Source organism: Eschrichtius robustus, chromosome 1 (assembly GCF_028021215.1).
Source record: "Eschrichtius robustus isolate mEscRob2 chromosome 1, mEscRob2.pri, whole genome shotgun sequence".
NCBI lineage: Eukaryota > Metazoa > Chordata > Mammalia > Artiodactyla > Eschrichtiidae > Eschrichtius > Eschrichtius robustus.
Window position 1 is genome coordinate 188,980,847 of NC_090824.1, and position 18,013 is coordinate 188,998,859.

An 18,013-nucleotide genomic window follows, 5' to 3' on the forward strand; every position below is an offset into this window, starting at 1 on the left:
CCCTTTTCTTAAAGTTTTCATTATTTCCTCACTAGTATTAAGTATTTTCTTAGGGCAGTTTTGCAAATATATGATACTTAGGAATAGACACAGGTTGAGGTGGTGATCCAGGACTGTCTCCTAAAAGCTTTGAGAAGTTTGGAAGAACATTGAGTTTTTCAATTGAAACAGCAATGAAATAATGTCACTGTGTTATGAACAGGTGCTGCCTTCTTGCCTAATGTGTGTTAATTCTAATTAGTTAAATAGCAAAACTGAGCCCTGATTTTTTGGCAAGGTTAAGCGTATGGTTGAGTGCGCTGGGCACAGGATAGCAATTTACAAACTCTGAATCCTGGTCCCAGGTCTATTATTGACTTTGGGAAAGTCATTTAACCTCTTGTTTCTTATTTCTCTGGAGTGAAATGGAAGTAATAAAATGGGCCTGGGAGGCCGTGATTAATGTCACAAATGATGGAAATATACTTTGCAAATTCAAATTGGTATCGCAGTGCTGGTGTGAACCCCTAGCAAAGGGGCATGTGTCCTGTTTCATAGACAAGGAAACCCTTTTCCTCCTTCTTTTGCCCACCTCTGTCCTCTATGTCCAGACACTCCCAGAACCTTACCCAGCCCTTCTCGCCTTTATGTGAAGCAAACATGCAATAATTTCGAAGACATTTAGAAAGCATCTCATCTTTACCTTCTTCAGGAAGCAAGACTGTGAAAGTCAAGTTACTGTAGCTGTGCTTGCACCCCTTCTTGCTTCAGAGTGATGGGGAAGGGGTGGGGTTTGGGGACGATAGGGACAAAGTGGCTTTATTACGTACCAGTACCTCTTGCAGTGGATTTGCTCTCACTAGACAGTGAGCATACAAACTAGAACCAGGCGATTTTCCTTTTTATTGTGTACCCAGCAACGGGCACAGTGCTTGACACAAAATAGCCACATGATAAATGTCTGTTGGAGGAAAGATGGGGGAAAAATCAGCTGATTCAGTTGCAATGCTAATAGTCACACCAAAGTGCTCAGAAGCTGCATTTTCCGTGAAGATCTAAATAATGATATTCTCATGAAATAACAGAAGCAATACCAGTCAATTTTATCTCAATGTATGCATAAAATAAAAATTTAATACATTAATAAATGAATTTTAACTTCCATCTTTGTAGTTTTTTTGGAGGTTTTTTTAGCAGTCAAAATTTTCTACAAGCCTGAGTGCCAAGAATGCAAAAAAAAAAAAAAAAAAAAGGAAGAGAGATGCTAGTTTAAACTTATACTGTGGAATTTCCAACTAAACCTAGGTCACTCACATCGGAAAATGTAATTTCAGTCAGATGGATTTTATTCTTGTTTACTTCTAAGCATCCAAAATATTTTTAAAAGTAAAGGTATAAAGAGGAGATGCAAATGCCTTCAAAACCAGTGTTATTTCTCAGAAGCCCAGCGTTGCTTGAGAATTGAGAAACAGCATAGCTTGGTGGTCTAATCTTTTTCAAAAGTAGAAGTAATTCCCAGGTCTCACCTACAGATGATTTGTACTGGGATTTCAGCAGTTTGTTCTTTCAGTGTTCTCTTGAAAAGAAGAAGCCACATTTCAAGACTTTCTACCGACTTAGAGAAAGTTCTATCATGAAAGGAAAAAAGAACTAGGTATTATTTCGAGAGAAGAGTTATATTCTCTCAGATTACCGCGTGTCCCCAAAAAGCTATTGTTGAAGGGAAAATAGATGATTGCTTGGGAGAAAATGTAGGCGTAAAGCCATTTTCAAAAAAATGCTTTATTTTTTTTTTTAATGACTTGGATCCATATTCAATAAAGAGCTTTGCTAATCATTTTTCCTAATTACTTTGGCTAATTCATATTTGATGAAAAAAATATATTGTGAAGACTGCAGTAAAGTGTAAGTTGCTCTCCCATGTAATTAGTTTGTTCTGGGAGCTCATTTTTATTATGAAAATAATTTGCGGTAAGTAGTTATAAGGGAGGGGGCTCAAGCTGGAAGGCTTCGGGATAATATTTCCTGTATGAAACCTTCCCTACCATGACAATTCATTTTATTCCTTGGAAGTCAAACATCTACTTTACATCTAATTTCAGATCAACAGACTCAACAAGCTCAGGCCCTCGACTGTCTGACAACATTTCTGTGGCATTCCAGTTGTGAAGGGAATTAAAGGCTTCAGGCATCAGTGGCCGTGTATTTCCTTCCAGAGTACCTATTTCTGGGGTCCTGTTTCTCTTTCTGGCTTCTCTCTCCCTCCTGGTGCCAAATTGATTGCATGGAAGATACAGGGACTGATGGAGGATGGAGGGAGGGGAAAGCCATGCCCATACCTGAGTGACTACCCTTTGGAGACATTGACCACTTTTGTTCATGGTACCCTGAAGCCAGGAGGAAAAGGGGAGGTGCTTTCATTTTCTTTTCTAAAACCAATCTCTCTGCCACTGCTCCGGATCCTATCCATACCAACCCCCAGGAACTTTCTCTCAACTATTTTCAATTTTATCCTCCACTTGGCTCTTTCTCCTTTGCCTTCAAACATGAGTAAGTTCATTTGTATTAAAAAGAAAAAAAAGACTTAATCTTACCAGTCTTCAAACAAATGTTCTTTCCCTGGTGCTTCTCTTTCTTTGTGATTCACTTCCTGACTTTTATGTACTTTGCAGTTTTGGCCCTATCCTGAAATACCTTTATTTCTAACGTGTTAACTCAATAAAATCAAACCTCAGTACAGAAAAGAACTCCAAGAGACGATCTGATCTCAATCCGTAACTTCAGGCATCGGTGGCTATGCATTTTTCCCCCAGAGAACCTATCTCTAGGACCTTATTTCTTTTTCCTACGTCCTTCTACCTCCCGGTGTCGATTTGACAACGTGGAAGATGGATGGAGAACGATGTTCTGCCTGTATCTGCAGTGATTCCCCATGTTTCAGATAAGGCACTGGGACCAACAGCCAGGGGAGGCTGTGTCTTTGGATAAATCTTAAGGTGTTGTCTCATGCTTTTCAGTCTTTTAACTATGTTTGATACAGTTGGAAGACCAGTTGTGTTTCCAGGACATGGTGTTTTGAATTTAATTTTGAATAATAGGGGAGAACTGGTTAAGGACCTGGACACTTATAAAAAGTCATAATAATCCTGTGGATCGATAAAGAACTACCATAAACAGAGGGCCTTCTATGAGGAAAACCACCGGCATGATTCTAAAAGAGAAAGATGACTGACTTAAAAACGATTCAGAGCTGAGTCATTGTTTAATTAGGGTTCTTTATTTAGACTCTGGAAATATTTCCAAGAGAAAAAGGGGGCACTGACTAAGTTACAGTATAAAAGACACTATGTTTAGATATGTATTCAAATATGCACAATTGAATCTCTTTCATTGGGATAGTTTTATAGTCACCTTTCCGAGAATAGTTCTATCACTAAAATAGCCATATATAATTTTTTCCTTTTTTTTTTTTTTTGACTTTTCTTCTGGCCACTAATATTAAACAGTTGGTAAGAAAACTCTGCATTGCATCTTAAAATGAAAATATATATCAGTTAGATTGCCTTGTTGTATGTGTATTTGGTGGTGTTTGTTTTGGTTAGTCTGTTGAGTGATTCAAACAGGAAAATTCAGAAGAACAAGATGAAGGCTGTGTATTTGCTCTGGGGAGAGTTCCTAATCACAGGAAATTGCAGGAAGCTGACCTGGCCTAGGAGACTGAGGGTTCGCAGACTCTGAGCTGCTAAGGCCCATCTTGGACCCTGGGCAGAGCCAGCTGGGCTCTGACAATCAAGGAGCCGGAGCAATGTGACAAGGGCAAGGCCACTGACATCCTTGCCACTACCATTACATATAACCATCCCATTGTCTTTGAGTCATTCTCTTGGGGTTTAGAGAGGAGCTCAGGTCACCTGCCTGGGCCCTGGCTGCCAGGACTGCTGAAAAGTGTTGGGGGAAAGGGAAGGAAAAGATCTGAGAAAGATTACTCTTCCAGCTTCCTTAGATTGGAGGATGAGAAGACAGATTCTCTCAACAAGTCTGTACAGTGGAGAGAATTTCTCTAGAAAAGAAAGGGGCCTTGGATTTTGGACAGCTCCCCCTGCTACCCTCCCCCACCCTCAGTATTCATTATAGAGAGAAAATGTATTCGAAGACTCTGGCTAATAAAAATTCCATCTGTCCTCTGTTGATTTATTAAATTACTATAGAACTCGTAACACAGTTCTAAGCGTGGTTAATATTGAATGTATTGTAATAATTTCTAGCATTGTATACTTTTGTAAACCAACTCAGTTAAAAGTACATACCTTTACACAATTAGAATCAGGCATTGAGGAATATAACATGCATGTTTTAGGGGGTGATGTCATTTCTTCAGCTTCAGATATCACCCTTGTTTCACATTAAACCAGCAATATCTAGCGAAGAGTTTAAATGCTTTATTTAATAGGAACTAAATTAACAAGATCCTCTGACCTTTATACTCTTCAAATAATATTTCTTTAACTCTGAATACCATCATTTCACATTTAGGAGAAATTTCATCTTACATTCTTGCATTCTATCTAGTGCAACCAGTTTGGATTTCTCAAATGAGAAAATTTCATCGTTAGCCAGTGGACCAGAGGGAGAAATTCAGCTGCAAAAAAGGGCAAGTTTCACAATTGCTTTTCTCACAAAGATTATGCTGGTAGAGGATAACCCTCTGATAATTAAAGTGTCACTCTGAATCGTAGAATGTTTTCCATAATTCTGCTACTAATAGTAATTTGCAGTATCAAACAATAACATTTCATTCATTCAGACTCAGTAGTTTCATATTCCTCTTATCTCTAAGTCTCTAAATTCTGAAATAATTTGGAATACAGCTGGTTTGAAATCAATATTTACTAAGCAAACTCTCTCTTCCAAAATCTTACAAACCGGGTAGGAATACTCAAAATGTTCTAGGGGCCTCTTTATTTTATTCAAAGACAAGATTTTTGGGTAGTACCAAGTATTTTTATTTTTTTAACAACCAAATGATTGCAAATGGCTATTTTAGGGTCAACAATTAAAAATGTGTTTGTGACACATTTTAATTGTGTTCAATGAATTTTTTTCAGAGTTTCATCCATGATTTCCTTTCCACTTAGCAGTGTGTTTCTCTGGTTATTAAGAAGGGTCGATGTAAACAGATTTCCATTTGGGGAAATGTTGTCCTAAAGGGTTGTACTGTTCTGTGTGCCCTCAGTTCACTGACATCAACTAAACTACCAGAACTTCTGGCAGCATAGAAATCTGCTGACTGTAGGGAAAGATGGCAAAGTCAAGTTCTACTTTGGAGGGTTCCTCAGTGATCCTGAAATCTTCCTCTGCAGACGAGGTGCCTCTTGATCTCATCCGTAATTTCAGTATCTTTATGTTGGGCAACTCATGTTCTTCGGTGGCCCAGCCTCCTGCTACGGGTCCTGAATCCCGTGGTTATTTCCCATTTGGTACGGCTGATGGAATCCAGGCATCTCTGTGCAGCAGGCTCTTGAAATAATCCAGCAATCAGAGCTGCCCATCACTCCCAACAAAGGGAGCAGAGAGGCCCATCAGAGGTGGCCCAGCCATTCATTCAGTCTCTCTGATTCTCAATTGGCCTTCCTGATTTCCTTCCGCCCCCAACTACACAAGCCTGCCCTTATTTTCATGGTTGATCTAGTTTAATATGTTTCCATTCTTTGGTAGTGTCTAACTTAGGTTTTGTGAAAAACTGGAAGTTGAAACCTCTGGCTTTGGGTAACTTGTACAAAGGCGTATGTGGGATTACGAGGCATTCTGTGCTACACATCATACATGTATACATTGTACTCTTTGTTCTTCCTGTGTTTTTTTAATCAGCATGAATCTCTAATTACTCAGCAGTTGCTGGGTGGAACCATGACATTATTATTTGTATTTTTCAGATGGAGAGACTGAGGTCCTGAATTTGTACTGGTTGTCCTGTGCACTGTGTGTCCAGAAGACGGAGTTGGAGTCCCAATCCAGAGCCCCTGGGTATCGCCCCAAAAGACTGTGCTACTTATCGGTGGAGGACGCCTCCTTCTCATTTTCTTTCTAGGTAGGTCTATCTTTTTATTAAATCATAAAGCGAGCATTCATCATCTTGACAGTGAACGAATTATGAGCTAAAGGCCTGTCTCTAAAACTTGGCTTCTGTTAATTCCTCCCTAAGCCCCGAGGAACAAAATGTCTGAGTTGAACTGTTCACTTTTCCTCCAATGTGTATTTATTCTGATATGCAGCTGTTTTATCTTTTTATCCATTCTTTCTTTGAGCTTGCAGGCAGTGCCGTCGATATAGGTATTGCTTTTCAGGCTATGTTTTATGTTAGCCTGTCTTTGTGTTCAGGCTCTGGCTTGAAGCCATCATGATGACTAAAGAATAAGAGAATGTTCAAACATCATGAACTTTTCGCAAACAATTTGTGAACCTCTGTAGGTATCTGATGACTTCGTGTCTACGGAGTGAATAGAATGAATCAAAAATAAGAACCCTTTTAGTCCTACCCCATGATATGATTTTGATCAAATTCAGGGTCCCACAAAAGTGGCAAAATTAATTTGCCAGTTTCATTGAGGTTCTTTTACTTTGCCCAGATTAGCCTATGGAGGTGGACTTGGGTGTCTGGAATGGTGGGATGACCAAATTGACCTCCAGCTTTAGCTGTACTCATTTGGCCCAAATTCTGATCATAAATCCACCAGTTCAATACTTTATACTAATAAAAGCAATTTCCATTTTGAGTTTTCTCCCATTGCAGAGGTCCTCATAGAGCCCTTACCATTCCAACACCACACTGTAAAATTTTGATATTCGATCCAGAAGAAGCTAGGAAAGAGAATAGATACATACTGTCCCAGTACAGTCCTTATCAACTTGGATTTGCTTTAGTGAGCAGTGTGAATCAACACTCAGCCTCACTGCTTGTTACCCAAGAACATCACGACTTGAGAGTCACTGGCAAGAAGTCATTGAACTTAGCTTCAGCAACCTCAGAATCAGTAATTCATGGCTTCCACGTTTGTACCGGCTCTGATGCAGGAAATTCACTGAGTCATACAAGAGTCAGACTTACAGAACAGCTCCTGAATTCAGGGAACCAAAGAGGGCGTTTCCTCCCCTTCTGTAAAGTGACAGTGTTGGTGGAACACCATCAAATAAGAGAGAACCTGTGGATGCTGGACTTCGTACAGCTAGAGAGCTGGTTAGTAGGTCCTAGTTACTCTCAGCCAGAAGCTAAACCTCAGAAAGGGAGTTCAGGAGTCCTCTTAGCTCCCGGTGATTTACTCTGATTTCCCTTCGTAGGCATATGGAGTCAATTTTCTACTGTCTCTATAAATACTGTTGTGTCTGTCTCTCTGCCAAACCAGCTACCTTTCTCACCCCAGGGAGAAGCCAGAGATCAGACATTCCTACACTACAGCCCCATTAGACATCATAAGGGGAGGGAGCAGATTTGGCAGTCAAAATGATGTGTGTATTTGAATCTTCAAAGAGCCAGGCTAAACTTAGAGTCAGTGGGCTCCCATAAATAACCTGTGTTCCTCTCTCTTTGTGTGGTTTGGACTAGAATGCCTTTCTCTTTAGAGTTGTACAAGCAGCCAGAGATCAAAGAGTCACCCGTTTATGGCTGCGTAGTTCATCACAAAGTCATCATGCTCAGCGGGGGGACTCGGGCCCCAGCACTCATAATTTTCTCCTGTTACTATTTTGTTGCATACATTGGGTCTGGAGGGCACTCAAAGAACTTGCTACTACTTTAAATAACTTTTTTAAAAAAGAGTACGATGAAAATTCACTTTCAAAGGAGGGTTAAAACTTAACTGGCAACTTTCTGGGCTATGGAATGTGGTAAGAGGGAAGAGGAAGTAAAGAAATTGACCCATTACCACATGGAATGTGGTTTAAAAAGAATAATAGAAGGCAGAACAGTATCCTGTGTAATTGACTTACCCTTGAGTCAACATTACGGAGAGCCTTTGATAAGCAGAGCAGAACATATACAGGGATTTTTTTTTTTTTTTTAAAGCCCAAACTAGATAATGTATTTGAAAAACAGACTTGGAACTAGTTTGCTAGAATGTGAAGAATAAACGTGTTTCAAAGTATAGCGTTGGTGATGTTAACAGTCCCCGGATTGTGGTTAATCACAGTGATTCAAACTAGTGACTACTATTTGTTCAACGTCTACTGTGTGCGTGTGCTGGGCGGTATACGTGGTATCTTTTAATCCTCCCAGCCACACACAGGGAGGTGTATTCTCCCCACTTATACACAGGGAAACGGAACTGCACAGAGTTTAAGTGCATTGCACAAGGTCACTCAGTCGTTAAGTGGTGAGCCCAGAATCTCTGGAATGAATCAGAAGTGGCGGCCAGTTAGCCTGTAGTTAGTGTTTCTGAATCCCCACGCCTCCTCTGGCCTCTGTTGCAGGAGTTATCGGAGCTCCTTTGCTTTCTGAGTTGGGGGGCTTTGCAGTCTTGTGCTTGCAGCCGTTCAAGCCAGGGTCCATCATCTCCAAGTCCTGCTTCCCTGCCTTCCCCATTACCTCACCCACAAGTTCCGCTCTGGCTTCTAAAACTGCCACCAACCACACTCAGGCCTCCTGCAGGGAGCAATCCCTTGAAGGCACGATGAAGAAAGTGCTTAAAGAAAATACTTTGTCAGGTCTATTGCCCTTCTCAAGGGCAATAAGGGATCCTTATTGGACTTCTTGTTTAATTTGTATACAGTATGTCAAATACTTTCTTTGAAAGACAACTCAAGATACTGAATGAGTCTGTGTGTTTGTCCACAGGCGGTCAGAATTGATCCCTGCTCCTCGTACAGCGTATTGCATAGCTAAGGTCCTTGATCTGGTGTTTTTGCATGAATAATCAGGGACTACGAATCTAGTAAAATAACTCCTATCACATGCTTGATCAGTTACAGTGATTGCCCGAAGAACATTTCTTTGAACGTATTCTTTTAACAGGAATCACGTTCTAGTTCGTTATACTTTCTTACTTAAATCTTAATCGAAGCTGAACTGTGTGAATCTAAAAAAAAAAAAAGTATGTGGTGTAGTGCAAAGAACTCAATGAATAGAGTCAATACAAAGTCTCAGTGGCTATGGAATCTCTGGGAGCCTTTGTCCTTGTCACAGGTACAACCTGCATCACAGAGATGCCACAAGATCACATAATTCAGATGATGGGAAAACTACAACCCTCTACAAATGTTACCTTCTTTCTGTTCCTTTCCGTGTTATTACCTTTCGTCCATCCCATCTCTTTATACTGCTTTAAAAAATAGTTTAAAAGGGTCAGAAATAGAAGCAAATAATCAATTGATTCTTTTTTTACCAATTTAATTGAAAAGCAATTGAGAGCATCATCCAAAATCCTGTGGCTCTTCCCCCCTCCAAGTTTTCTTGAAAGATTTCACACGTGCAGCGTAAGAAATTGTGAGTCAGCCTTCTCCCATCCTGACTTTAAGAGTTGCAGAAATCATCTGCCAGGCAGCACATATGTTCTTAGTTCCATGAGAGGAAGAAAACACATTTGCTGAAAAGAAATGGAAATTTTAAAACCAGTTGAGTTGTAATAAAGAGACTTCAAATTTTGCTAGCTTCTTTTTCCCTCTGGTGCCTGACTGCCTTCCTGGCCCTGACAGTTTCTCCTGCTCATGAGGCATCTGTCACCCCAAACTCTCTCTCCCTGGGGCGTGGGCTCCAGTTGGCCGTGGAGGGAAGGCACAGGAAGTGCAGAATGACAGAAAGGTGGAATTATGATGCAGAAATAATAAGTCGACAGTGACTACTTCTTGAATGCAAGGCACTCAAAGGCTGTAAATCCATTTTCTTATTGAGATCTTGTAACAATTCAATGTGATAATAACCTTTGGTAATAAACTGCAGTCTGCAGTTGAGGGAACATGGCCTTAGCAGATGAAGTCACTTGGCCAAGGTCACACAGCTAGCGAGCCAGGCAGAGGTGAATCATAACGCCCCTCAGTATAACATTACATATGGGACCTCCAGACGTGGGGGAGGTATTTTCTTATTTTCTTCTGGGCAGTTGTCTTCAAGGAAGCATACTCATGACCCCGTAACATCCTAAAGAACCGACTGCTGGCCAGTACTATTGCCTCTATGTTAACATTGCAGAAACCAGATGCCAACAAGTTGTGGGTTTCTTTTGAAGCAAAAGAAATCAATTATAGGGGAAATGAAACTCTCAACTCAGTGCTCTACTTAAAAAATTTTAAATTCATTTTGTGATGCTTTTTGCCCTTCTTCACCTCTCACTGAAGCTGTTCTCTTCCTCGGTAATTTACTTGGTGGTTCTCGTGGATTGTCGGTCAGCATGTTTTTATTCATTAAAATGTGTGAGTAAAAATCGATGCGATGGGAGAACCATGGCAGCCTCGGCCACAGAACAAAGGCTTTTCTAAACCAGCATTTCTCCCATCACATCTGGGTAGATGTTTCATGTGGGTTTTCTTTCCCCAAGTATCCAATGGCATGATTGCATGTTTAGACAGAGTCGACAGTGACATTTTCTTCGACCAAAAAAACAAAAAAGAAAGTAATGAAAAAAAAGGAAGAAATTTCTACATTTAACTAGAAAACCTAAAGGCAAGTTGAATAACGCTTTGAAAATTTATTTCCATTTTGTGATCTAAAGCAGACCTAAGGTGTTTCTGCAGACAGGTGGTACAGTTGCAGGTCTGCTGTGAGTCCTTGGGTAAAGGATTGTGTTGACTTTCTGAGAATATTTCAGGATTCACCATCACAAAGGACTTTGAAACATGGTGTTAAACTCCATTGAAATGGGTCACAGTGTAAATGTTAAAGAGAAAACCAACCCAGGTAAACCCAGGATCTTGGCTCCTTGTCAAACCTCACCATTTAAAACCCCAGCTCAGGGACTTCCCCGGCGGTCCAGTGGTTAAGACTCTGTGCTTCAAATGCAGGGGGCTCAGGTTCCATCACTGATCCCACATGCCATGTGGTGTGGCCAAAAATAGTAGAAACCCCAGCTCGGCCTTCCAGAAGTCCTCCAAGGGAGCCTTCTCTAAGCCCGTCCTTGTCACAGACACCAGCCCTGTGGCTTCCTTGATCCCGCTGAAACTTAGCCAAGAAGCAAAAGCTCAGAGAGTGCCATTTTGCATAAAACTATCAGGCAGGAACGAGCACAGCAAGGGAGAAATTCCTTAGTCACAGAAATCCGAGGGGTTCGATGGTAAGACAGTAGTCTCTGTCTTTCAGATGAGTGGGGAAAATTCTCCCTTGTGCCTTTGAATGAGGGATTTCCCTAAAGACAATACTGAACTCTGTGTTTAGTTGCTGAAATTCTGCAGCCCTGGGATTTTTTTTTAAAAAGTCAGAGCTTTCGGAGGAATGTAATGCCCATTATAATGAACGGTAACTTAGGAGCACCCAGTAGATACAAGAGAATTGAAGGCTTTTTAAATACGGTCTTAACCAAAATATTTAAACTTTGGCTAGATCAAGCCGACACTGATTTCCACATGCCTCAGTGAGTAGAAAAATGTACCTTTCAAAACTAGAACTTTTTTTGGTCACTGATAGCATCTTAGCCCATAACATTTTTTATGATTGAAATGCAGTTAATCTTCATTATTCACAGAGCCTGTATATGCAAATTCGCCTGCTCGCTAAAATACATTAAATCAATACTTCGGTGCTTTCACAGTCATTCAGGGACAAGTTGCCGAAAACGCACACACGTTCCGAGCTGAGGTGCACCCTCTGCCTCCCTGTTTGGCTCATACTGTAAGAAAGTGTCCTTTTCATGGCCTCAGTGTCACATTTTTCACATTTTTGTGCTGTGCGTTGATGACATCACCATTTAAAATGGCCCCCAAGTGAAGTGCGGTCGTTCTCCCTAGCGATCCCGAGTACAGGAAGGCTGTGACGTGCCTTACAGAGATAGTATGTGTTCGATATGCTTCGATCAGGCGTGAGTTACAGCGCTGTTGGCGGTGAGTCCATGTTCATGAGTCAACCAGATATGTTAAATAAGATGTCCTTTGACCGAAACACATAAAACAAGGTTATGTATTCACTGTTTGATGAAAACGTTGTGACCAGAGGCTCTCATGAACCATACCCTGTATTCTCCCCTAGGAGCAGTGATTTAGTACCTGCTAACTCAGTATTACATGGATACTATAGAACATGAGTACTGCAAATAATGAGAATTGGCTGTATGTGACTGAAAGCTCTGTACCGTCTGCTTACTTGAGTGGCTCTGTGGTGTGTAGATAGTCTTCACTTACCATCTCAGGTGGGACTCAGAAATGTCCTGCTGTGTTTGGGACGGGGCTTATGGAGACTGGATGAGAATCCAGTGAATTTTATACATGAGGCAAAGAAAGGGAAGCTGGTACTGGAATGTGGAGAGAGAAGAGAAACGTGGCCATAGGTCATGGCCAGGATTGCCATAAAGGAAGGGAGGTGGAGGTGGAGGAAGAAACTGAAGAAAGAAATCTGAAAGTAGAGGAAAAACTGCATGTGTTCATAGTGAAACTCAGAATCGGTACCCAAGATAATGCCATTAACCATGGGATGTGTCATTGAAAGTGTTCAACATCCTCCTCCCACTGGATTATAGAGCAGGAACGTGAATGTGCATAAGATGTCATCTGTTGTATTTTCTTGAGAAGCAGTAGGTGAGATACCGAGACATTCAGCAGAGCTTAATGACATCATTTTTACATAAACTGAGCTTTGTTTATTGTTTGTTTTTTGTTTCGTTTTGTTTTGGTTTTGCCTCGTGTAGGGTCATGACTCTTTGTTTCACAGCTATCTAGAAGAGACAATTTTGATTTTGAATAGATAGCATCTGTAGAAATGTTTCTCTTAAGCCAGGGGCACTTGGATGCACTTAAGGTAATGGAATTTTATAACCTATTTAATTCGCGATGGCAAGAGAGAGATTTTTACTAGCTAACTTAGAGAAACGACGTGTTCTCATATTCATGCAAAAGGTAATTTGTGTTATAGGCAGAAAATAGAGTTTACAGTTTGAAATAAACAAATCATTGCTTTAAACAGTGTAGGAGAAAGCATACTACTTCAGAAATTATTGCTTGCTTACAGGCATTTGCTTGTTGGAAACAAAAGACTGAAATGAGAGCCCCTGTATCATTAGTCTGCTATGTGAGAAATGAGAAAGTATATACAGGAACCCAGAGCAGGAGAGAGAATTTCCCATAATCCCATGTGGACATGATAAATTGTACCATTTGGCCACTTACTGGTATATTAGATCAATACAGCATCTAACTCATGAGCTTCAGTTAGAAATCTCAAGTCTGATGGAAAAGTATTTTTTTGTATTTCAGAAAAGATTCTCAAAACTTTAGGAAAAATCAGTGCTGACGAAATATGGCCAAATTATATCTTCACATATGAAAAAGGTACTATTTTTTTCTAGGAGTTTGAAAGTCATTTTGAGCACTAAGATTTTTTTTAAGCAGTGTTAAAATCACATTGAACTGCTGCTAATGAGTTATATCATACTCATATTTTTTGAAAATTAAACAAAATAAGGCACAAAATATACAAGACAAAAATTAATACAAAATTTTCAGTAAGTATTAGCTATTATAATAATATTGTTGTTATAGTGAATGTTGACCCTACAATAGTATATAATTATCTAAGTGTCCTGAACCAAGTATCATTTTCTTTTGATTATCATGCAAATGACCTTGTCATTCTTGAAAACCCCTAGAACCAACAAAGTAAAAGATAGGAAATAATGAAGCAAAAGGAAATTTTGAGGGCTACTAAGATACTTTCCTGAATCCTCCAAGACATTTCCTATGAAAGACTATGCATTGATTTTGCTGGTCTGCATTCATATCTGCTTTGTTAGTCAGGGTAATTAAAACTCACTGCTATAACGAGCAACTTCAAAATCTCAGTAGCTTAAAACACTAAAGATTTATTTATTGCTAACGTCACAGTTATGTAGAGTCCGGTGACTCCTCTGGGGGTTCTCCTTTAAATGGTTTCTTCCACCTTATAGCTTCCCCAGTCTCAGAGGAAGGGAAAGAGTTTGTACTGTCATTAGGGAAGTTTAGGGCCAGGCCTACACATAACAACATACTTTCCACTCACATTCTTTAGACCAGAATCTCATCCTAAGACCACAACATAACTTCAGATTATTCTGGGAAGTGCTGTCTTCCTGTTTGCATGGAGAAAAGAAACAGGATATGCTTTACTGATTCTAAAGAGATACTAAAGGTTTAAACTTCCCAGTGTGCTCTGTATATTTCTTAGCATGCCATTAAATAGGGTTAACAATTTATTATAAGGGCACCGTTTGACACCATAATTTTTGTATCTCAGCATGCACAGTTGATGTTGGTCCAAGTCTTCCCTGAAGCTTCCCTGATCATCTCACCACGCCCTATAGTGATCCTCTGATCTATACTGTTATAGTGACGTTTAGCAAATCATCTTTGTAGTCTTTATTCTTTCTACTTATTATACGTATTATCTTCCTATTAGACTCTAAGCTTCTTACATAGTCTAGTCTAGTCTAGTCTAGTATGATATAGTACCATATCATATAGTATTGTATGGTAGTTAATGACATGGTCTCTGCAGTCAGACTGCAAAGGTTTGAATCCTGGTTTCATCACTTACTAGCTATTTACCTTACCTAATTATCTAACCTCTTTGTACCCTAGTTTCCTCATTTAAAAATAAGCATAGTCACTAAAGTGCATACCTCATATATTTGTTATGAAATTGCACATGATAAAGTATGTAAAGCACTGAGAATAGTAAGCATTTAAAAACTCCTAGTGAGTCCTTGAGAAATGTCAAATGTAATTACTTATACAACAGAACTATCACTTTTTATTCTTGAATCCTCTACTGCAGCTAGCATATAGGCCTGCCCACAGAAGGTCACAAGAAGTGTTTACTAAGAGAAACAATGAAGATTTTTGATTGATGAAGTAGAGAGTCTTCTACTTCCACATAAGAATCCTTCCTCAGTATATTGCCTCCAGTTCCACACAGATACCAACATTAAGGTATAATGTTTTTTCTTTATAATTAGGAATTAACCTTAAAACGGCTTTTTTTTCACGTAAACAATGCAACGCACTAAACTTTAAGTGAAACACTTCCTGATATAGCATGTCTAAAATTCGGGATCAAATAAAACATCTAATTAATTTTCATGTATACCTGAGCTGTTATGAACATAAAGGAAACCTGCAAAGGCCACAGATGATACGAAAGTGCAATTCCACAGAAGTACAGAAATTCATTCTGAGGTGTTTGCCTATTCCTTGTGACCTGGAACCTGGGTTCCAATGGTTACACACAGCAGATCAGAAACAAAGCCTAGGACAAGAGCAGAGTAAGAAGATAGATCGGAGACATAGATAAAAAACAAGAAGGGGGATTAGTATAAAAAAATCCCACATCTCATAGAGAATTAATAGAGATAATTGCTTGCCTCAGCCTTCATTCACTCTGAGAGGAGCAGGAGAAAGAAAATAGCCATCTTCAAAATGCCTAATCTCAATCCTACCAGGTAACCATTGTAGCCACCAAAAAAGGGCAGAATTTGAGTTCAAAGTGGCATCAAGTTGATAGTCTCCCAGGTACTTGAGACTGGAGAAATGCAAATCTTCTCTGAAAGAATGCATCTTAAACCTAAGCCTCACATTTAGGAAAAAAGTTTCCAGGGAACATGAACTCACACACACAAAAATTACCAAACGAAAGGGAATAGAACACTATTAGCAAAAGCCAAGAGAAACAGCAAAGTGAAGAATTTCAAAATTGGAGTTTTTATACCAGGAATATGTAAGTTTTATATCTTTAATACTCTCAAGAAACTAAAAGCATATAGCAAGTGTCAAAGTTACATGACATTAAACTGTGGAATTTGGAAAATATTAACTTTCTGGAAATGAGAGATATAATAATTGAAATCAGAAACTGCTTTAAACATCAGGTTAGACTAATTGAAGAAAGAATGTGTAAACTAGAAGATAGATTAACAGTAATAATTAAGAATGCCATGTAGACAAAGAGGAGGTAAGCATGAAAGAGGAGTTGAAAGGTGAAGAAAATATAGAAGGGAAGGTAGAACACATGTCAAATTGGAGGTATAGGACAGGAGTGGGCAAATTGTTCCTGTAAAAGATCAGAGAGTAAATAATTTAGGGTCAGTGGGCCACAAGGGCTCTATCAACCCTGCCATTGTAGTGCAAAATGACACTCTGAGAAATACTCAACTCTGTCATTGTAGTACAAAGCACCCATAGATAATAACATAAACAAATGAGCCTGGTTGTTTACTTACAAGAAAACAGCATACTTGATTTGGTGCATGGATCATAGTTTGTCAACTCCTAGCCTAAGAAATAATAGAAAATCAGGGCAGACCAAAATTTGAGAAGATAGTGGATTACATCTCAATCAACATGCCCTCCCCCCAAAAGTAAAACAATTACATCTCAAAAGAAAAAGAAAAGGTACAATAATGGCTGGGAATTTTCGTTAAATAATAGAACACAACCATTCTCAGATTCATAAGACCAAAAAATCCAAAGCAGGGTAAAGTAAAAATAAATTCACAACTAGATAAATTATTGTGAAACTGCAGGACAAGAATGACAAAGAAAGATTTTAAAAGTCGCCATTAAAAATTATTAAATTCATTCCCCTAAAAAGATGTAGAAACTGGACAAAATTTTCAAAAATATATCAGGGCCCTGGAAATTGACCTAAGATAAGCAATAATTGTGAAGCATTTATTCATGAAAAACTGCTAGAACTTTGAGCGAGAATGGTAGAAATCTGTGATCTTCATACCTGGAGTTAGTCCAGACACCCCACTACCAGCAGCAGCTTGGCTGATGCTATCTATAGTTTTACATGAGTGGGGTTGGATGTGAAAACCAGAAGTTTAACTGTCAGAGAGGAATGACTTGGAATGAAAGGTGAAAACCCACACTCAAGAGTTTTGTCAGTAAAAGTAGCAAAGTTGATAGGAAATGAATTGGAAAAATCTGGTGCTCTTCACCTTAAACTTGAGGTCCCATTTGAGTGAGCAATGGACAAGCAAGAAATTTAATAATGAGATCTTGAAAGTGAGAAAATCCCAAAGAAATGACAAAAAAATTCTTGGAACTAATAAGCAATTATAGCAAGGTAGGAGGATGCAATATATAAATAGTAAATCATATTAATATTAATATAATTATATATAAACTAATATCAATAATATATAATATATTAACATATTGTATAATAATTATACGATATACAATTATTAATTGATGTGTTATTAATAATTAATATTAAATTAAGTTGATGTTAATCTTGATAATTAGTTATGTGTTATGCATTAATTACGTAAATTAGTATTATTATAAATTAATTAATATTAAAAAGTCAATTGCTTTCCTATATACCAGCAATGAACAATTGGAATTTGTAATTAAGAACACAGTACCAGTTACATTAGCACCAAAAAAGTGAAATACTTTAGGTATAAATCTAACAAACTATGTACAGGATCTATATGAGGAAAAACTGTAAACTATGATGGAAAAAGTCAAATATCTAAATAAATGAAGAGAGATTTCATATTCATGGGTAGGAAGATTCAATTTCCTAACTTGATCTATAGATCTGAAGATTTGCATCCAAAATATACAAAGAACTCCTGAAACTCAACAGTGAGAAAATGAACAACCTGATTTTAAAATGCGTGAAGTCTCTGAACAGACACCTCACCAAACATGATACACAGATGACAGATAAGCATATGAAATGATTCTCAACATTATTTGTCACTAGAGAATTGCAAATTAGAGCAATAATAAGATACTATTAAACACCTATTAGAAGAGCTAAAATACAAAACACTGACAACAGCAAATGCTGACAAGGATGTGGACCAACAGGAACTCTCATTCATTGCCAGAAGAAATACAAAATGGTACACTCACT

At 38.8% G+C, this 18,013-nt stretch overlaps 1 protein-coding gene across 1 annotated transcript in view; it reads left to right on the top strand.

Moving 5' to 3' along the window:
• Positions 1-5,984: 5,984 nt before the first annotated feature.
• The window catches only part of KIAA1217 (KIAA1217 ortholog), a 500,420-nt gene continuing 488,391 nt past the window's right edge, over positions 5,985-18,013 (top strand). Inside the window, exon 1 of the mRNA XM_068561341.1 lies at positions 5,985-6,067. The gene's annotated coding sequence lies outside the window, so the exon portion shown is untranslated. The remainder of the gene's footprint in view (positions 6,068-18,013) is intronic.